At 43.1% G+C, this 22,985-nt stretch overlaps 1 protein-coding gene across 2 annotated transcripts in view; it reads left to right on the plus strand.

The window, feature by feature from the left end:
* Positions 1-662: 662 nt before the first annotated feature.
* The window catches only part of SNAP25 (synaptosome associated protein 25), a 141,403-nt gene continuing 119,080 nt past the window's right edge, over positions 663-22,985 (plus strand). For both annotated transcript variants that reach the window (XM_056567862.1, XM_056567861.1), the window contains exon 1: positions 663-821. The gene's annotated coding sequence lies outside the window, so the exon portion shown is untranslated. The remainder of the gene's footprint in view (positions 822-22,985) is intronic.

A 22,985-nucleotide genomic window follows, 5' to 3' on the forward strand; every position in this document is an offset into this window, starting at 1 on the left:
TATAACTCCCATCATCTCACATTGTATAATGTATAACTCCCATCATCTCACATTGTATAATGTATAACTCCCATCATCTCACATTGTATAATGTATAACTCCCATCATCTCACATTGTATAATGTATAACTCTCATCATCTCACATTGTATAATATATAGCTCCCATCATCTCACATTGTATAATATATAGCTCCCATCATCTCACATTGTATAATATATAACTCCCATCATCTCACATTGTATAATGTATAACTCTCATCCTCTGCCTATTTTCTGTGAATGGATTTAGCCTTTAGACCCCATGGGGAAGCAGCAATGTCTTGTATATCTTGAGCCCTGCTCTGCCCACGTAGGCTATCCTTATAAGGAGCAGGCAGAGAGGGATATCCCCTCGGACCACCCCTTTGGCGACAAGGAATGAGTGCTGCATTAGCCCAGTCTGGTGTACTGGAGCCTCCCTGCACAATGCCCATCACATCCCAGTGCCCAGCCCTGCCATATCCCATCCTGTCCACCCCTTGTGTATCCTATGGAGCCCATAATGATATAGTGCACCTAGGTGTAAAATGCGATGTATTGCAGCAGACGATGACTCCAACCCCCACCAGTCCCCTCCCAGATCCCCCGCCCCATGATAGATGTCTATTAAAAGCTGCTGACGTCAAGAGTGACGGCCATCTTTGATAAGGGCACAGTTCTTTTTTCCATTGAAGAAGAAGACTCGAGGAGGTCAGGAACGGTGGTTCTTGCCTCCCTGCAGCTCCATCCCCTGTAAGGAGACCCCGTCCTGCGACCACCACCAGCCGGATCCGACTACAAGGTAAGGCAGCGCTGCCCCAGGGTAGGACGTCCTGCCGGCTCTATGGAGGAGACGCGTCCGCTGTCCGGGGAGAAGGAATCTCGGCGCCGCAGACAATGTGATGTGAGGGGCAGAGGCCATAGTGATCTGTGCACTGAGCCCAGCCGGGGGCGACTAGTCGTGATATCGGGATGTGATCGGCGATGTGTCTGCAGTGGTGCTGTCGTGATTGATGGTGAGCGGGAGCTGTCTGAGCCGGAGTGCTGCTGGTGGGCGGATCAGCACCAGGGCACGGCGGACAGCTCCTCTGCAGTCATCTCCGCAATGGAACAATGGAGCCTCAGCAAAGAGCTCAGGGATCTCTAGTGCAACCCCAGACTGATCAGATCGATAGGGATCTATATAGGTCTAGTACTGATCTCCCTCTGTAGGAATCTATATAGGGCTATTACTGATCTCCCTCTGTAGACAACTGTAGGTACAGAAGTGATCACCCTCTATAGACAACTGTAGGTACAGGAGTGATCACCCTCTATAGGAATCTATAGGTACAGGAGTGATCACCCTCTATAGACAACTGTAGGTACAGGAATGATCACCCTCTATAGACAACTGTAGGTACAGGAGTGATCACCCTCTATAGACAACTGTAGGTACAGAAGTGATCACCCTCTATAGACAACTGTAGGTACAGGAGTGATCACCCTCTATAGGAATCTATAGGTACAGGAGTGATCACCCTCTATAGACAACTGTAGGTACAGGAATGATCACCCTCTATAGACAACTGTAGGTACAGGAGTGATCACCCTCTATAGGAATCTATATAGGTCTAGTACTGATCTCCCTCTGTAGACAACTGTAGGTACAGGAGTGATCACCCTCTATAAGAATCTATATAGGTCTAGTACTGATCTCCCTCTATAGACAACTGTAGGTACAGGAGTGATCACCCTCTATAGACAACTGTAGGTACAGGAATGATCACCCTCTATAGACAACTGTAGGTACAGGAATGATCACCCTCTGTAGACAACTGTAGGTACAGGAGTGATCACCCTCTATAGGAATCTATATAGGTCTAGTACTGATCTCCCTCTGTAGACAACTGTAGGTACAGGAGTGATCACCCTCTATAGGAATCTATAGGTACAGGAGTGATCTCCCTCTATAGGAATCTATATAGGTCTAGTACTGATCTCCCTCTGTAGACAACTGTAGGTACAGGAGTGATCACCCTCTATAGGAATCTATAGGTACAGGAGTGATCACCCTCTATAGACAACTGTAGGTACAGGAGTGATCACCCTCTATAAGAATCTAAAAGTACAGGAGTGATCACCCTCTATAGACATCTATAGGTACAGGAGTGATCACCCTCTATAGGAATCTATATATGTCTAGTACTGATCTCCCTCTATAGACAACTGTAGGTACAGGAGTGATCACCCTCTATAGGAATCTATAGGTGCAGTAGTCTTTGCTATTAGTCATTCCATTCTATAGTATCTATAGGCACAGTAGTGATCACCCACAATAGGCATCTATAGGTGCAGGAGTGATCACCCTCTATAGGTACAGTAGTGATCACCCTCAATAGGCATCTATAGGCACAGTAGTGATCACCCTCTATAGGCATCTATTGGTGCAGGAATGAGGACCCCCAATAGGTGCAGTAGTCTTTGCTACTAGTGATTTCATTCTATAGTTATCTATAGGCACAGTAGTGATCACCCTCTATAGGCATCTGTAGGGGCAATAGTCTTTGCTATTAGTGATCACATTTTATAGTCATCTATAAGTACAATAGTAATCACTCTCTTTAGGTATCTCTGGGTTCGGTAGTATTTGCTATAAGTGATCAGACTATATGCATCTATAGGCACAGTAGATGTTGATATCACAAATCATCCTCTGTAGGCATCTATAGGCACAGTAGATGTTGATATCACTAATCATCCTCTGTAGGCATCTATAGGCACAGTAGATGTTGATATCACTAATCATCCTCTGTAGGCATCTATAGGCACAGTAGATGTTGATATCACTAATCATCCTCTGTAGGCATCTATAGGCACAGTAGATGTTGATATCACTAATCATCCTCTGTAGGCATCTATAGGCACAGTAGATGTTGATATCACTAATCATCCTCTGTAGGCATCTGTGGGTGCAGTAGTGATCACCTAACCCCCCTCTTTAGGCATCTGTAGGTCTAATAGACTTTGTTATTAGTGATCACATTCTATAGTCATCTATAGGCACAGGAGTGATCACCCTCTATGGGCATACGTCGTTGCAGTAGACGTTGCTATTAGGGATTAGACTCTATAGGCATCTATAGGTGCGGTCGTCTTTGCTTTAGTGACCAGACTCTATATGCATCTGTAGACGCAGAAGATGTTGCCAAAAGCGATCACCCTCTATAGACATCTATAGGTGCAGTAGACTTTGCTGTTAGTGATCACACTTTATACTGTTGTCAATCTCACTCTATATGTATCTATAGCTGCAGTAGTGATCACCCTCTATATACATGTACGGGTTCAATAGACTTTGATCACCCTCTATATACATGTACGGGTTCAATAGACTTTGATCACCCTCTATATACATCTACGGGTTCAATAGACTTTGATCACCCTCTATATACATCTACGGGTTCAATAGACTTTGATCACCCTCTATATACATCTACGGGTTCAATAGACTTTGATCACCCTCTATATACATCTACGGGTTCAATAGACTTTGATCACCCTCTATATACATCTACGGGTTCAATAGACTTTGATCACCCTCTATATACATCTACGGGTTCAATAGACTTTGATCACCCTCTATATACATCTACGGGTTCAATAGACTTTGATCACCCTCTATATACATCTACGGGTTCAATAGACTTTGATCACCCTCTATATACATCTACGGGTTCAATAGACTTTGATCACCCTCTATATACATCTACGGGTTCAATAGACTTTGATCACCCTCTATATACATCTACGGGTTCAATAGACTTTGGTTGGGAAACACTGCTATAGAGGGTGATCAGAGTGCCTCCAGCTGTTGCAAAACTACAACTCCTAGCATGCCCGGACAGCCTTCGGCTGTCCGGGCATGCTAGGAGTTGCAGTTTTGCAACAGCTGGAGGCACCCTGGTTGGAAAACACTACTCTAAAGACATCTATAGGTGCAGTTGACTTTGCTATTAGTGATTATCCTCTATAGATGCATTAGTCTTTGCTGTTAGTGGTCACGCTCTATTGACTCTGCTATTAGGCATCTATAGGTGTGGTGTATATATATATATGCCTGTGCATAGGTTGGAGGGGGGGGGGGGGTTTCCTTGCACGTCCAGACAGTTTCTGCGTAGTTGCGTCAAAAAAGCCGCCTCTGGAGCTGACAGACCTACGTGCCGGGGCATTAGTAATTACTGCTGGTTTTGTTACCCACTAGTGAGAAAGCCAAGGGGAGGGGATCTGCATTACAGCTCAAGTGGGGAGAAGGGGGGGTGCAAGACTAGAGGGAGTGATGGCTGAAATGCAGATTTGTTTCTAATAAAGATCGCTCCTTCCCATGTGAACGGCAGCGAGAACTGTCTATATAGGCTACGAGAAGGTATCGTGCCTTAGTAAGAACAAGAAAGATTGTGCGTTGCACTGGGGGGAAAAAAAACACGTAAAGATCACACGACAGGGCAATGGTTGGAGCGGCGAAGGCTTCTTGTGGCAGATTAGCGATCGTTGGAGAAAACAAACATTAACCTGTAGGTGCCGTATAAACAGAGCCTTGTAATTATACGGGGGAAGGGAAAAAAAACGCTACAATCCTGGCTGTGGGATTTTCTGGGATGTCTATGGAGGACCCCACCCCATCGGCAGTGGAATAAGCTATGATGTAAATGAGGCAGGTTAGGATTGACGTAGACCAGATGGAGTTTTGGTTGGTATTATACTGTCCGACAATTAAGAAAAATCGAAAAGGATTTAGCCACTATATAGGATTGTAGGATTCAACACAGTATTGGTTGGATTTGCCTGTCGATGAATTGTACAGATGCCCCTTATAGGTATATAGAGGGGAAGATGTTGAATACTTTACTTGGAATTAATGTAAATGGGTGACGATGGATGTGACGTCCCAATAGAGGGCATCATGTAGTAGTCCATGTCGTACATGTATATATATATATATATATATATATATATATATATATAGGTAGGCTCTGTATTTGGAACGTAAACTGTGTCACCCATAAAGGTCAGAGGAGATGTGACGCATCGTGAGCGATCGCTATTGTAAGGGATGATTCGAATGCAAATGATTGATCCGGCATTGGATGGTGCTTCATCAGATGGTGCGGTGATAAGTGGATCTTAGGGGCATTGGCGCACGATCAAACACCTGGCACTCATGTACGTGACAGGGAAAAGGGGAAATATGATTCCTTCTTAGAATGGAGAACACGTTGGAGAATTCCTCTAATGCATCATATGGTGCAACGCTGCAGATGTGCAAAGTGTTAAAGAGGCCAGCACACGAGGAAGGAGGAGGATGGACGGGAAATGTCAGAAATCGCCTTCTTCTTGTTGAGATCAATAAGTCATCACACACGGAATGACCGCCACCGGGATGCTCCATGTATTAACGGTGCTCGATGTCAAGGGGGATTAAACACTTCCAGATCAAATGTGAATGTATATGGATGGATGTGATTATGTGTGAGTGTGTGTATACGTATACATGACTGTGTATGTGTGCAGGTACATGTATGTATATATATATATATATATATATATATATATGTTTGTGTGTGTTCACATGACTGTGTATGTGTGCAGGTACATGTATATATATATATATATATATATATATATATATATATATGTGTGTTCACATGACTGTGTATGTGTGCAGGTACATATATATATATATATATATATGTGTTCACATGATTGTGTATGTGGGCAGGTACATGTATATATATATATGTGTGTTCACATGAGTGTGATATAGGTGTGCGCACAAGTGTGAGTATATGTATGTGTGTGTGTAGTGTAGTACATGTGTGTAGTATATGTGTGTGCATGTACATAAGTGTACTGTTTTACATATGTATGTGTGTATAAGTGTGTATATGTGTGTGTTTATGTGTGGACATTCATTTGTGTTTATGTATTAGGGATCGACCGATGTTGATTTTTTAGGACCGATACCGCTAATCTGTGGAGGTTAGGGCCGATAGCCGATAACTTATACCGATATTCTGCTATAAGTTATAGGCTATTTATCCCCCCCCCCCCCCCCCCCCCCCCCCCCGCGACACCACTGCAGATCATTGATTTAAAGCGGGAGCTTTAAATCAATGAACTTCAGCGGCTTTTGCGGTGCCAGAGACCACCGCCGCCAACCGCTTCTCTCCCCCTGCCAGTCCGGGGGTCCTCCTGAGTCCTATCAGCACCACCGCGACCGCCCCCCCCCCCCCCCACCGCCGCGCTGCACCGCGCCGCACCGCCCCAGCCAGAGACCGCCTCCGCCGATGCCCCATTTCCTTCCCCATCCCCCGTTTTATAATTACCTGTTCCCAGGGCCCGGGGTCCACACTACATCTGGCTCCGGTGGCGTCCTCCTGAGCTGTCACTGTGCGCACTGCAGGTGATGTCACTCGTCATTGCGCAGCGCAACACAGGACGCAGCAGGAGCCAGAAGTAGCGTGGACCCCGGGAATAGGTAATTATAAAACCGGGGATGGGGGAGGCAATGGGGCGGCGGCAGTCTCTGGCCAGGGCGGTGGGGTGCGGCACGGTGCGGTGGGGGCAGCTGATTTACAGCTCCCAGCAGAACTTTCTTATTTTTATATATAAGGATTTGCTTTATCTGTATTAGTTATCTACTTATTTTTCTTTGATCCTCACTTTTTCCTATTTTTGGATGACATTTTGGTGGCTTCAGAACCAATTACCAGGTCTCCAGAGAGTTCTGGTCTCAACATACAATGGTTTCAACATACAATGGTCGTCCTGGAACCAGTTAATATTGTAACTTGAGGGACCACTGTATAATGTGTGTGTGGGTACTATATATATATATATTATGCACGTGTACACATTTGCTATATAGCAGATAGAGACTCAGATGCATTAGGTAAATGTAATCAGAGAATATTGTTGTGTAGTCATCTTACAGACAGCGCTTATTAAATGAAGCCAGATGTATTGGCAGAGTCAGCAGATCAATAAACCCTCAATCAGGTTAAACATTTTACCTTCGTATATGTATTACTTTGGTGTAACGGAAGCCAAGAGCAGCCTGGTATCAGTGTCAGTCAGGAATAGCAGATCCAGTCATTATTGCTGATTTACGCAGTTCCAAAATGTCAGCTCGCAACATCGTACATATTTAATAGCAGAGATGAAGGTCAGGATACAGCTGAAAATGGACGGTGGGAAGTGATGAAAATCTGCACTAGGGTTGACTGTGTCGCTCATTTGGTCTGGGTGTAAATGACACAATGTCACTATATATATATATATATATATATATATAACAGCCATGGCCATAAATGTTGGCATCCCTGAAATTTTTCAAGAAAACAAAGTATTTCTCACAGTAAAGGATTGCAGTAACACATGTTTTGCTATACACATGTTTATTCCCTTTGTGTGTATTGGAACTAAACCAAAAAAGGGAGGAAAAAAAAGCTAATTGGACATAATGTCACACCACACTCCAAAAATGGGCTGGACAAAATTATTGGCACCTTTTCAAAATTGTGGATAAATAAGATTGTTTCAAGCATGTGATGCTCCTTTAAACTCACCTGGGGCAAGTATCAGGTTTGGGAAACATAAAAATCACACCTGAAAGCAGATAAAAAGGAGAGAAGTTCACTTAGTCTTTGCATTGTGTGACTGAGTGTGCCACACTAAGCATGGACAACAGAAAGAGGAGAAGAGAACTGTCTGAGAACTTGGGAACCAAAATTGTGGAAAAATATCAACAATCTCAAGGTTACAAGTCCATCTCCAGAGATTTAGATTTGTCCACAGTACGCAGTATTATCAAGAAGTTTACAACCCATGGCACTGTAGATAATCCCCCTGGGCGTGGACAAAAGAGGAAAATTGATGAAAGGTGTCAATGCAGGATAGTCTGGATGGTGGATAAGCAGCCTCAAACAAGTTCCAAACATATTCAAGCTGTAGTCTCAGGGAGCATCAATGTCAGTGTGAACTATCCATCAACATTTAAATGAAATGAAACGCTATGGCAGGAGACCCAGGAGGACCCCACTGCTGACACAGAGACATAAAAATGCAAGACTACATTTTGCCAAAATGAACTTGAGTAAGCCAAAATCCTTCTGGGAAAACGTCTTGTGGACAGATGAGACCAAGAAAGAGCTTTTTGGTAAAGCACATCATTCTACTGTTTACCAAAAATGGAATGAGGCCTACAAAGAAAAGAACACAGTACCTACAATGAAATAAGGTGGAGGTTCAATTATGTTTTGGGTTTGTTTTGCTGCCTCTGGCACTGGGTGCCTTGAATGTGTACAAGGCATCATGAAATCTGAGGATTACCAATGGATTTTGGGTCGCACTGTACAGCCCAGTGTCAGAAAGCTGGGTTTGTGTCTGAGATCTTGGGTCTTCCAGCAGGACAATGACCCCAAACATACATCAAAAAGCACCCAGAAATGGAGGGCAACAAAGCGCTGGAGAGTTCTGAAGTGGCAGCAATGAGTCCAGATCTAAATCCCATTGAACACTTGTGGTGAAATCTTAAAATTGCTGTTGGGAAAAGGCGCCTTCCAATAACAGAGACCAGGAAGAGTGGTCCAACATTCCGGCTGAGAGGTGTAAGAAGCTTATTGGTGGTTATAGGAAGCGAATGATGTCAGTTATTTTTTCCAAAGGGTGTGCAACCAAATATTTGGTTAAAAGGTGCCAATACTTTTCCAGCTCATTTTTGGAGTTGGTGTGACATTATGTCCAATTTGCTTTTTTTCCCTCCCTTTTCTGGTTTTGTTCCAATACACACAAAGGGAATAAACATGTGTATAGCAAAACATGTGTTACTGCAATCCTTTTCTGTGAGAAATACTTAATTTCTAGAAAAATTTCAGGGGTGCCAACATTTACGGCCATGACTGTAAATATATGCATCAATAGCAAATGCTGACCATAGGCCCAATCTTTCACTATGTATACATTGCTGGTTCTAGAATATATGGAAGATGTAGTTCTATAAGACAGAGACATATTTACTTAAACCCTTATAAAAGAGGGGAATTAAAAGGTAAGGAGGCTGCAGCATAGGAAATGAATCTGGGTGTTACCTAATATATAACCAGACAAAGAAAGGAATCAGCACTCGAGAGTCCCAGTGCGTCTGCAAGTGTCCAACCAGTGTGCCACCGCCTGATCAAGAAAATTCCATCCAAAGTGAAGACACAGCAAACTGCAGTGGGATATGGGTGAATAAAGTGGCTAGAAGTTTATTTGCACCAACAAGTACATTTTGGCCTTTCTCAAGCAATGCTTCTAGCCACTTTATTCACCCATATGCCGCTGCAGTTTGCTGTGTCTTCGCTTTGGATGGAATATATAATCAGTACGCACCCTATGATCACTGCTTTGGTATACACTGGGCCCAACAGTTCTTTAATCAACTACTATAAGATCCATTTTCCTGTAGTGTTACCTTTATGTTCCAAACTGTAAAAAGTCATCTATAATATTCTTATTTGTTGCTTCAAAACTGTTCCATTGAATCACACATAAACTGGGGCCCACCATGGATAATGATAAGACCTCATAGTAAATATTGAATTTGGGCTCTCCTTCTTTATGCCAGTACCTGGAAGGTAGAGGTTCTAGGTCAAAGGCATATTACAAGGGAGGATTTAACATGGTTGTTTTATAGACAATCCCTTTAAAGAGAACCTGTCATCACTTTCAGTCTGCCTGAACCATGCATTAGACTCCAGAGCTGTACTCACTATTCTGCTGGTCACTGTGTACATACATTACATTACTTATCCTGTACTGATCCTGAGTTATATCCTGTATTATATTCCAGAGCTGTACTCACTATTCTGTTGGTGGGGTCACTGTGTACATACATTACATTACTTATCCTGTACCGATCCTGAGTTATATCCTGTATTATACTCCAGAGCTGTACTCACTATTCTGCTGATGGGGTCACTGTGTACATATATTATATTACTTATCCTGTACTGATCCTGAGTTATATCCTGTATTATACCCCAGAGCTGTACTCACTATTCTGCTGGTGGGGTCCTGTATACATATATTACATTACTTATCTTGTACTGGTCCCGAGTTACATCCATGTATTATACATAAAAGCTGCATTCACTATTCTGCTGGTGGGGTACTGTATACATTCACTACATTACATATTATGTACTGATCTTGAGTTACATCCTGAATTATGCTGCAGAGCTTCACTCACAATTCTGCTGGTGGAGTCATGGGCCTTTCCCCGATGGCTGCTCCCCACCCCACCAGCCTTGGTTGACAGTTTTCTCCCTGTTAAGGTATAAGATGAGATCTATCAATCAAGGCTGGTGGGGCAGGCAGAAGCCACCGGGGACCACCCCCATTATTCGTGGTTCAGGCAACAATGAAAGTGATGACAGGTTCCCTATAAGAATACATCAGCAGATTGCAGCAGGTCCAGCTCTATCATCCCCTGAGACCGGGTGTTATTGCTAGAGGAAGCAATTCCATGCCGGACATTCAAATAAATGGATGGTGGGGCAGGACACCTTCTGTACTGTCCATATGCTCTAGAGGTCATAAGGACACAGAATGTCTTCATAAGCATATCCCCCTGTTATCCATCATGCTCCACATCTAGGCAGTACAAGAGGTAAAAAAGAGCTCCATGTTCTCCATGTTGCCAGCAGGTCTTCACCCAATTCAATACAATATTTACTACATATCCAGTACACGTCCATTGTTATGATGAAAAGCAACAATATTTATTATAGCATCTTTAAATTATTATAGCAAAAAACATCCTAGGGATACGCTGACGTGTTTCAGACCACAAGGTGCTTCTTAATCATAGCATCGAATGATTAAGAACCATGTTATAGTCTGGAATGTGTAAGCGTATTTCTGGGATATTTTCTTCAAAAATGGTTTCAAAGATTTTAGTTAAAAAAAATGTATACAACAATTTTGAATACAAATTAAGACAGAAAATTAGCTAATTATTCCGATCATATCCCAGTTTTATAACCCATGCTGCAGGCAGAATAGTACGAGTCGTGTCTTACTAAATCGAAGAGGAATTCTGAAAAACTATAATCCGCTGAGGCTTTACTTGTGTCCATATTTTATGTAGTTAGAGCTTATGCCGCCATTTGTTTCCAAGACTAATACGTGTAACGGTGTAGCCACAAAGCATTGCTGACAATAGAAAGACGAAGGAAAAAGGCGGCATTCACCATGCAGGAAAACTTCTTTATTCACTCAGCGGTGACATCAAGCGGGATACAGGCAGGGGAGCAGGGTGGAGGAGGGGGAGTCGGGAGAAGTGCGCAAGGCGCACAAAACAACTTGTCCCGGCTCACCCTCCTCCACCCTGCTCCCCTGCCTGTATCCTGCTTGATGTCACCGCTGAGTGAATAAAGAAGTTTTCCTACATGGTGAGTGCCGCCTTTTTCCTTCGTCTTTTTGCTGATTCGTTGTTGTCCATCTGGCTGAGCACCAACGTTACAGGATTTCATCATCTGGTTCGGTCACGCTACATATCTTCGTTCCTCTATACGGTCTAGTTCCGTCAGTGCCGGCTGCTTTGCCTTTCTAATTGCATTGCTAGCAATGTTCCGTGTCAACTGTTGTTAAAGGGGTACTCCGGCGCTAAGACATCTTATCCCCTATCCAAAGGATAGAGGATAAGATGCCTGATCGCGGGGGTCCCGCTGCTGGGGACCCCCGTGATCTTCCATGCCGCACCCCGTTAGAATCAGTCCCTGGAGCTTGTTCACTCTTGGTCTGATTACTGGCGATCACTGGGACGGAGCATAGTGACATCATGGCTCTGCCCCCGTGTGACGTTACGCTCCACCCCCTCAATGCAAGCCTATGGGAGGGGGCGTGGCAGCTGTCACGCCCCTCCAATAGACTTGCATTGAGGGGGCGGAGCGTGACATCATACGGGTGCGGAGCCGTGACATCACTATGCTCCATCCTCGTGGTTGAGATGGACTCAGCCTGAGGACCGCCAGCAGTTCCGGAAGCCACTAAAGGTGGGTGCTGCATGGTAGATCCCGGGGGTCCCCAGCGTCGGGATGCCCGCGATCTGACATCTTAACCCCTATCCTTTGGATAGGGGATAAGATGTCTAGGGGCGGAGTACCCCTTTAATGAAGGGCAATGGTGGACTTTGACTATCTAGAACCATGTTTCCTAACCAGTGTACTTCCAGCAGTTGGAGAACTACAACTCCCATGTGCCTCCAGCTGTTGCAAAACTACAACTCCTGGAGGCACACTGATTAGGAAAGACTGATCTAGAACCTATAAAAGCACTAGGTTAGTTTAGGCAATCTCATTCTTCATACCTACTGTACTGTCTTACTTCACATAATTTACAACTACAAATAACGTTAGCAAATAACATCATTATGTTAATTTATTAGGAGAAAAGAACCCAAAAATAGCTAATAACCCCTCAAAGGCTTTTCTTGAGTTCTCAGTTTGCATTTACACCTCAGCATGACTCTCTGTGTATTTAGATACGCGCTGCCTTTCATTTGTCATAGTTGTTGACGCACAGCCATGCTGGACAGAGCAGGTACTGTGTACTGAACACAATGTGAATCCCGCTGCCAAAGGAAAAGCAACTTACTAAAAGAAGCCAGACTTTATAAAAGATGTTCCTTCTAAATAGACTGTGCAGCAATATCAATCAATCATTTTTCCCTTATTAAAGAATGATTTTTTTTTTAGAAGTCACTTAATCGCTCACGTGTATGCAGAGGACATGGCATCAGGTCTCTAGATCCTTAGTTAAAGGTGTCAAAATGTTTAAAGGGGTTATCCACCATAAGGTGATTTTAGTACCTACCTGGCAGACAGTAATGGACATGCTTAGGAAGGATCTGCGCTTGTCTTGGGGCTAAATGGCTATGTTGTGAGATTACCATAATACTGTGGCTAGCTTTTTGATAACTGGTATTCCCTGTTTCATTTTTCTTTTTTTGACTACAAATCCCATAATTCCATTTTCCTCCCTCCCACACCTTTTAAAACATAAATAAGCTGCATCCATTGAAAAGACCTGTGGTTTTCAATCAGGGTGCCTACAGCTGTTGCATTCGTTTCAGATTGATTCCTCTCCCACCAAGCGATCGCTCCACCCATTGAAGCAGACCAGGTCCCTGTCATCAGCTGACTAGTGAGTCAGGTCTCGGCCACATTGCAAACTGGGAAAAATCTGAGACAACAGTCATTTTGTATGCTGGTAAAAATAAATATTGGAGTGAAAATCACAGAAGAATTTTGAAAAAAATGTCACACACTGGTACAGACACTATATTAAGAACTACGCTAACTTTACAGCCCCTGTAGCATAGTCAAATAAAAAAAAAATCCTGGAATACCCCTTTAATAAATCAACTTACTAATATAATGTTATTATCCAAAATGCACAGGTTCTCTATTTCAGCTGGGGTTTCATCCTGTAAGCTGAGACGTCATGTCACAGCCTGAGCAGCAGTTCCATCCCACTTTCCCCTAGTGTCAGCCTGTTCTCACAGTAATGTCAATAACTGCCATCAGACAGGGGAGGCATGGACCTGCACTGCTTATAAAAAAGATGACAGCTAAGAAAAGGCATCCCTGCTGTCTTATCTATTAAGCCATGAAGCTAATGAGCAGTAAAACAAGCCTCCTCTTTTACATAACTGCATCCTATGCTGACAATAGAGGCAGGAGGGATGGAGCAGCTGCTCAGGCTGTGACTTGTAGTCACAGCTTACAGGAAGAAACCACAGCTGAAATGGGTAATCTGTTCACTTTGGGTAATAACATTATATTAGTAAATCGCTTTATTATACATTTGGACACCATACACAGGTTATTAATGTCACCAGACAAGCCCGTTAATATCATGGAATGATAATTGTTTAGAACTGGGTCTAAGAAAAGTTTTATAGACGTATCAGTGGCTTTAACCCATTAAGGGAGGTCTCTTTTATTTTTCCATTCACAAGGGCCATATGAGGACTTGTTTTTTGCAGTACCAATTTTACTTTGCAGTGGCACTTTCATTTTCACTTTATTGCAAAAGTTAAAGGGGTTATCCACCATAAGGTGATTTTAGTACGTACCTGGCAGACAGTAATGGACATGCTAAGGAATCATCTGCGCTTGTCTTGGGGCTAAATGGCTATGTCATTAGATTACCATAACACTGTGGCTAGCTTTTTGTGAACTGGTATTTCCTGTTTGACTTTTCTTTTTTTTACTACAAATCCCACAATTCCATTTTTCTCCCTCCCACACATCAGCCACCCCACCCATTGAAACATAAATGAGCTGCTTCCATTCAAAGACCTGTGGTTTTCAATCAGAGTGCCTACAGCTGTTGCATTAGTTGCAGATTGATCTCTCTCCCAGCAAGCGATCCCTCCACCCATTGAAGCAGACAGGCTCCCTGTCATCAGCTGACTAGTGAGTCAGGTCTCGGCCGCATTGCCAGCTGGGAAAAATCTGAGACAACAGTCATTTTGTATGCTGGTAAAAATAAATATTGGAGTGAAAATCACAGAAGAATTGTGAGAAAACCGTCACACACAGGTACAGACACTATATTATGAACTACACTAACTTTACAGCCCCTGTAGCATAGTCAAATAAAAAAAAATTGATTGAATACCCCTTTAACACAAAGCAGGACAAACAGGGACAATGATGACAGGGGAGTATGAAGGTACAATGGGGCTTCACTTATTGCAGATGTCTTTCCTGGTCCCAGCTGTGAATTCCAGTCCTCAGACTTATAGTAGGGCAGAATAGTATTGTAAGCAGTTAGTCACAAGAAAAACATACAATGCAGGTATCAGTGCTGGCAGGAAACAAAAATAAGAATAGCACATCACCATTGGATGACTGGAACTGGAGATGATGGAATGGATGATGACAAATGATCATAATAGCAGTGAGGAGCATGTCCTGCAGCCGTAATGCGCTAAATTCGTATTGGAGCGCCAAAAAGACCTGATTACAGCTCTCCGGCATCATCTGCGCTCCCATAGAAATGAATGGGAGTGTCAAGGTCCCGTCCTGGTGATCGCTGAAGGCCCTAGTGATTGGATCCCCCACAATGAGCTACTTATGCCCTATCCTGTGGATAGAGGATAAGTTATTTTTCGCAGGAGTACTCCTTTAATGCATGTCCTTTAGTTGTCCTGAAAAATAGTTCTCAGTCACTTCTAAATAAGCTGATATTGTTACTGAGCTTTTCTAAAGGCCTCTAATGCATTAGAAGTAGATTTAGTAGTAATAATAGTATTTCTGAACTGATTGTTTATAAAATGGGAACTGGTAGATATCTGAGTCACCTTTATAGGCAAACATAAAGTAACTAAACTAATAACATACAATCCTGTTCATGTCTAATATTAAGAACAATGAGTAAACACCCACAGTGCAGGGAGAAAAACAAAGTCAACCTTTGCGTTGGTGACTTCTTCTTGGTGATGCTGTGATTGGAAAGGTGATTTAAGTTGAGGAAAAGAGATTGGGAGTCTGGTATAAAAAGTCTGGCTATGTACAGATTTGTTAAATTCAAGAAATATTGGTTAGTGCAAACCATATCTTGAGGAAACAACCTGATTCCAACTAAAACATGGGTCTACATCAGTTTAGAGTTACAAATGGTCTACATAAAAAATCCAAGACTGTTGTTATTCTCCCTCACAGTGGGATCACGTCAAATTCACAACAGGCGGTCCTAAGAGTAACAGCAAAATCCAAAAGGGGTTATCCGACCTCCACCATGTCTGACATAAGGCATGTGGTGCACTAATATATACTCACTGTGCCTAGTATAGACTTTTTAATAGATTTTTATGAAGAATCAGGTCTACAATGCCCCCTTGCTCCAACATCATATTGTCATATCCAACTACCAAAAGGAAAGTCCACCCCATATATGAAGAAGGTATAGCAGAGCTGAATTTTAGAGCACATTTAAAGTTTTTGAAGCGCTACGCTCTATCAATAGACAAATTGGCCTCTGCTACATCTACTTCAGGTATGGGCACCTGGGCTGAATTTTCCTTTTCAATAGGCAAAGAAGGAGAAGTCCAGCGCTAGGTGCAGCAAATTCAGGTATTTATTGTAGGATCAAGGATACAAGCAATGCATCAAGATAAGCACCTGACGCGTTTCGGACCTCTAGGGTCCTTAGTCATAACATGCTATGACTAAGGACCCTACAGGTCCGAAACACTTCAGCTGCTTGTCTTGATGCATTGCTTGTATCCTTGATCCTACAATAAATACCTGAATTTGCTGCACCTGGACTTCTCCTTCTTTGCCTATTGATCCGGTCCGGGGATGCTGCCGGCTTGTCCGTGCACAGGTGCTTGATGCTAGCATGGTAGCGAGCTGTCTGCACACAGTGAATTTTCCTTTTGGTCCTTGCCTGAAATCTATTCCAAGTATTAAAAGAAATGTCTCTCACATGTATACAGAAGTCAGCTTCTAAAATGTCACGCTGGTGTGACATCTTCAAGTATGGCTACAGTACAGTACTGTACATCTGCTCTATGCAGATTTCATAGAGTCCCTGCTCCTTACAAACCACACTTAGGGTGCGTTCACACATACGGGATCCTGCACAGATTTGATGCGCAGGATTGGTAACTGCAGATTAGAAGCTGTGCTCCGTTATTTAGTTTACATTGAGATCTGTAGCAGAAAATCCTGCGCATCAAATCCTGCGCATCAAATCTGCATATGTGTGAACGTACCCTTAGGTTGCATTCACACGACGCTTGCAGCCTACGGCCGAGCAGCCGGACTCGCGCAGCTTGTCATTCACAGATAGGGACTCCAGTCGGCTAATTTTTGCCCCATATCCCGTTTTATGACCAGACCTAAAACCATAGTATACTACGCTTTTAGGTCCGGTCACAAAACTGGATACCGGGCAAAAATGAGCTGGTACAGAGTCACTGTCTGACTTCGGTCAACTCATTAAAGTGAATGGGTTTTGGCGCCAGTCCGGGTGGGACACGGGAGCTCCCGGTTATGAAATTTCCCAGCTGGATCCGGTAGCCGTAGGCTGCAAACGTAGTGTGAATGCAATAGATGTAGCGCACCCACTTTACAGTTGGCGCTGGCTACATTTGTATTAAGCAGATGTAGCAAAACTGAATTTGTCAACACAGATGGAGAACAGTGCTTTAAAAATGACAACGCTGTTTGCATATTCAGCTCTACTTACCCTGCTTCTCCATCCAACTGCACCACAAACGTCTGCTGTCCTCTGTTTTGTCCCTTTTGACCCATGTCCCTTGCTCTGACTGTCCCACCTCCTTTGCTTTGGCCCTATCTCACGGTGTCCACTCTTTTTCCCATCTCCCTTCCTATGATTGTCCCCATCTTCCATGCTTAGACTATTCTTGTCTCTCCTGCTATGTGCCAATTTTACCATGTCCCTTGCTCTGACTGCCCCCTTTTCTCCCAATCTGTTCCCTGGCCAGCACCCCCTGACTTTAGCCAGAACAGCCTCCCTGATTTTGGGTCTTTGGCCTGTGGTGCAGGAAGGCAGATTTAAAGGGGTATTCCAGGAAAAAAAAAAAATGTTTAATATATCAACTGGCTCCGGAAAGTTAAACAGATTTGTAAATTACTTCTATTAATAAATCTTAATCCTTTCAATACTTATGAGCTTCTGAAGTTAAGGTTGTTCTTTTCTGTCTAAGTAATCTCTGATGACATGTGTCTCGGGAAACACCCAGTTTAGAAGAGGTTTGCTATGGGGGTTTGCTTCAAAACTGGGCGTTTCCCGAGACACGTGTCATCAGAGAGCACTTAGACAGAAAAGAACAACCTTAATTTCAGAAGCTCATAAGTACTGAAAGGATTAAGATTTTGTTTATAGAAGTAATTTACAAATCTGTTTAACTTTCTGGAGCCAGTTGATATATAAAAAAAAGTATTTTTTTCCTGGATATCCCCTTTAAACATCTAAATCCCCAATTTGGCCAGGGGTGCAAGGAGGCCAGGTTAAGCAAGACTAAGCAGAAAACTAAATCACAAGGAAACAAACAAGATAAACTGAATTTCACAGCAACAACTTCAAAATACAGATATCAGAACTTCACAAATAATAAACTAGAAAGCCTACAGCAGTGGTCTCCAACCTGCGGACCTCCAGATGTTGCAAAACTACAACTCCCATGCTGGGAGTTGTTGTTTTGCAACATCTGGAGGTCCGCAGGTTGAAGACCACTGGCCTAGAGCACACTGGAAACAAACACAAGGCATTCACTATAATCTGTATCATAATGTGTAAACCAGGGGCTAACTAGTCAGCTGATCCAGAGCAATAGATCAGCTGTGAGACAGTTGCAGATCAACTACCACAAACACACTGGTAGACAAAAGTAGTCAGAGACAGATATAGGGCAAAAGCCTTTGGAGGGGCATATATAATAAGGCACACAAGGTTAGAAGCCTCATAACAAATCTCTTATACCTACCCATCTCAACGATGATGAGCAGGAAATGAGTCAGGAAATTAAGGAGTTAAAAATTTATTTTAAATCAACTGGTGCCAGAAAGTAAAACAGATTTGTAAATCACTTCTATTAAAAATCTTAATCCTTCCAGTATTTATTAGCTGCTGAATACTACAGAGGAAATTCTTTTCTTTTTGGAGCACTGTGTTCTCTGCTGACATCACGAGCACAGTGCTGTCTGCTGACATCTCTGTCCATTTTAGGAACTGTCCAGAGCAGCATATGTTTGCTATGGGGATTTTCTCCTACTCTGGTCAGTTCCTAAAATGGACAGAGATGTCAGCAGTGAGCACTGTGCTTGTGATGTCAGCAGAGAGCTCTGTGTTCCAAAAAGAAAATAATTTCTTCTGTAGTATTCAGCAGCTAATAAATACAGAAGAATTAAGATTTTTTTAATAGAAGTAATTTACACATCTATTTAACTTTCTGGCACCAGTTGATTTAAAAAAAAAAAAAAGTTTTCCACCGGAGTAGGAGAAAATCCCCATTGAAAACATATGCTGCTCTGGACAGTTCCTAAAATGGACAGAGATGTCAGCAGAGAGCACTGTGCTCGTGATTCAGCAGAGAGCTCTGTGTCCCAAAAAGAAAATAATTTCTTCTGTAGTATTCAGCAGCTAATAAGTTCTGGAAGGATTAAGATTTTTTTTATAGAAGTGATTTACAAATCTGTTTAACTTTCTGGCACCAGTTGATTTAAACAAAAAAGAGTTTTCCACCGGAGTACCCATAAGATTATTATAAGCTGTCAGGTTTGCACACTTGTAAGAGAGAGAAAAGTTGAGATTTTTTTCTCTCCATCATTCATGGTAATCCCTAGCTATCCCATATCTTGGGACCTTCTCTACCAGTGGAGATAGTCCCTTTAGATGCCGGGCTCCATAGCAGCCTCTATGCCTACACTTTGTAACTTTTATTGCAAATGAGCCAGAAATAAGGCTTATTCTATAGGGAAAAAAGGTGTAAAACACACAACAAAGAGAGGGACCAGAAAGGGAAATGCCATATTCCATTGGGAGGACAAAGACTGATGTAAGGCACCAGCTGGAGAGCAGGTGTAGACAAGTATAAGACACAACAATAGGAGGGTAGAGAGAGATGTAAAACACATATCACTTGGAGGGCATAGAAAGCTCCAGATACCAGAGAGAGCAGTGGTGGATATAATCCAGGAAAAATAGGAATTACCATCAGGCGCTTCTCCTCCTAGGACATACATAGGCAGCAGTCCATGTAGGGTTAACAGAGTATCTTTATTTGCAACTCAAGTTTGGAGCTCGTGCTGAGCTCTTCGTCAGGCATCATACATAACATTGAAAACACAGTGGTTAATAAGCCCCGGGCTTCTTAACCACTGTGTTTTCAATGTTATGTATTTACCTGACGAAGAGCTCAGCACGAGCTCGAAACTTGAGTTGCAAATAAAGATACTCTGTTAACCCTACATGGACTGCTGCCTAAATATGTCCTAGGAGGAGAAGCGCCCGATGGTAATTCCTATTTTTCCTGGATTATATCCACCACTGCTCATCAATTATCCAGCCGACCGAGAGGGACCTGGAAAGGAAACCATGGCTGCTGACCTCCACTTCATTTGCGATTCTATATGCCTGCAGAGGTGTTGTGCTCCAAGCACAACATTATCCGGTAAGCCTCCCATTTTTTGCGCACATTGAAGCCAAAACGATAAAACTGTCTGCACTAGGAGCGCACCTGTTTTTTTGTCTTTCTATATTCAGATACCAGAGAGAGGAAGTATTCAGACACAACATTTATAGAGAGACATATAGGGGCTCAGTCTCATCACTGTCAATATGGGATGACAACATATGTGTCCACAGACAGGCACAGGTCCTATTAACTTAGAATTAATCATAGTCAGCTAGAGGCTGTTGTCGGCTCATTTTCCGTTCACACCGCCCATTTACACCTTCCGTCTTTGACTTTTGAACTTGTAAACGCATGGAAAAGGACCTGAGTAAAGTCACTAGCTAACAGCAATTGACCATTGAAATGAATAGGGCTTGCGCCTGTCCGTGCACGGATACATCTGCATCCTATTTTGACATGTTGAACAAGCCCTAAGATAAATTCCTGTAGAATAGTCAAATACATCAACTATATGTACCCAGGACCTGCAGTGGACATGAACTGCTGGGCTTTAGAACCAGTTTAGGACTGAAAACCCAACTAGTTGCCATAGCGGGGAACATGTTTAGTAGAGGATCCATTCATCTGCAGAAACTACACACGTTGTACCTCTTCGAAACCTCTTCAAAAGACCTTCTCTTTGAGAAGACTACTTTCTTATCCAGATCAGATTTCCTTTGCTAGAATTTCAGTTCCATTCAATTTAATTTCGAGTGGTCACCAAAATCTGGTTTCACTCTATTTACTGCGGATAAAGGGGAACAGATTCAGCCTGAACAGTCTATCAATTTAAAGGGGTGTTCCAGCTTTATTCATTTTATCCCCTTTCCAAAGGATAGGGGATAAGATGTATGATCACAGGGGACCCCCGCTATCTCGGTGCAGCCCCCAGCATTCTGTGCTGAGCGCTGCCTCTGAGACGTGACGTCACGTCTCGGTGGCAGCGCCCGGCACAGAATACCAGTGGCTGCACCGAGATCGCGGGGGTCCCAGTGGCGGGACCCCTGCGATCATACATCTTATCCCCTATCCTTTGGAAAGGGAATAAAATGTATAAAGCTGGAATACCCCTTTAATAGAATATTCTTCTTGTATAGAAATAGAAAAGCTTCTGAGGCCACACTGCATCTGTAAGATATATTTTTGTCGTAACAGTATACAGGAGACCTTACGAACTGAAGAGGACAATTGACTCGTGACTAATGGATCCTGATCATTTCTGGGGGCATGTTTGCCAGGCTTCTATACGTCAAGCTGCCTCCTAATCCGGTTTCTATCTGTCTCTTCATTATGGAGTTGTCATGACAAAGCTAATGCTTATAATGTAGCTGTGGTTGCTCAAGCGTGCATCATACTCTGACTTAGCGAATGTAATTTAAGTAAGAATTTTATTCCTGAAATTTAAGATTTTCCTTGTTTTAATGACGGAAAATATAGATTTTATAAAGACAGGAGGCGAGTATCAAGTGCATTATCCTTCTTTATTCAAGCTCAATAGCAGAAAGAATGCAATGTAAATGTAATAACAAAGAAAAAATGAGGGTGCAGGTCCCCTTAGCAACCATATACACCCCCTTAGAACTCAGGCCAATCCTGTCCCGACTGGCCCCATATTGACTGAAACTGACTCCACCTCCTCCCCTTTCTTTATGCCGTCCTAACACCGGAACCATCTGCACTCCAGGAGAAGGCCATCCGTCAATGAACCCATCAACACGAATCCAACGGCGAGATCCCACCGAGAACGTAACCTCAGAACGTGATCCAACCCAGAAACGAACTGGAAACAGGAACCCATACACGACCTCCAACCACTAGGGAGATCTGTAACTCGAACCACAGACCAACTCAGGGTGCTGCAATCGCCCAGGAGTCATCTTCAATAACCTAGAAAGAAAAAGAACAACCATAACAGGGTGGGAACCAGGGAGGGTTGATACTCACCTCCTGTGTTTATAAAATCTATATTTTCCGTCATTAAAACTAGGAAAATCTTAAATTTTATGACAGACAGGAGTCTCGTATCAAGTGCATGTTCAAAGTACACAATATCAAACAGTACCTAAAAACTACAACACCGTCATGGAGACATGATTCTCTGGTCTAAAGTAAAACGTGCGGAACGTGTTTTCCGAAGACCAATCCGCCGCCTTCATAATGTCGGACAGGGAGCCACCTGCCTGAGCCACCTTGGTAGCCATGGCACCTCTAGAAGAATGAGCCTTAAATACAGAGACATCGATCCCGGCCAACGTCATCGTCTGTCTAACCCAACGTGACAACGTTGGAGAAGACACTGGAAGGTGCGGAGAACAAAACGATATAAGAAGTTGAGAGAAACTCCCAGTACGTAAAGGCGCCGTCTGGAGCTCATAAGCTTTCAGACAGCGAACTACACACAATTTAGGATGCGTCGAAAAACTCAGATAAAACACCGTTTGTAAATCCGTTTTCGTCCGTCGAAACACGGAGAAGATAATACCCTGAGGAGTAAACTGCCTCCGCGACACTTCTAAGGCCCTAACATCCGACACGCGTTTGATGGATATCAAACGTAATAGCATAGTTAACTTGAACAACAGGAGCCTAAGAGGTAAATCCTCATTGTCCTCCCATGAGGAGAACATACGAAAAATTAAAGACACATCCCAGGTGGACTGATACCTAGGGGCAGGAGGATGGTGAAGCCTAATGCCTCTGAGAAGCCGACCAAAGGATGTCGACCCAGCG

The sequence above is a fragment of the Hyla sarda genome, chromosome 3 (assembly GCF_029499605.1).
Source record: "Hyla sarda isolate aHylSar1 chromosome 3, aHylSar1.hap1, whole genome shotgun sequence".
In the NCBI taxonomy this organism is placed as follows: domain Eukaryota; kingdom Metazoa; phylum Chordata; class Amphibia; order Anura; family Hylidae; genus Hyla; species Hyla sarda.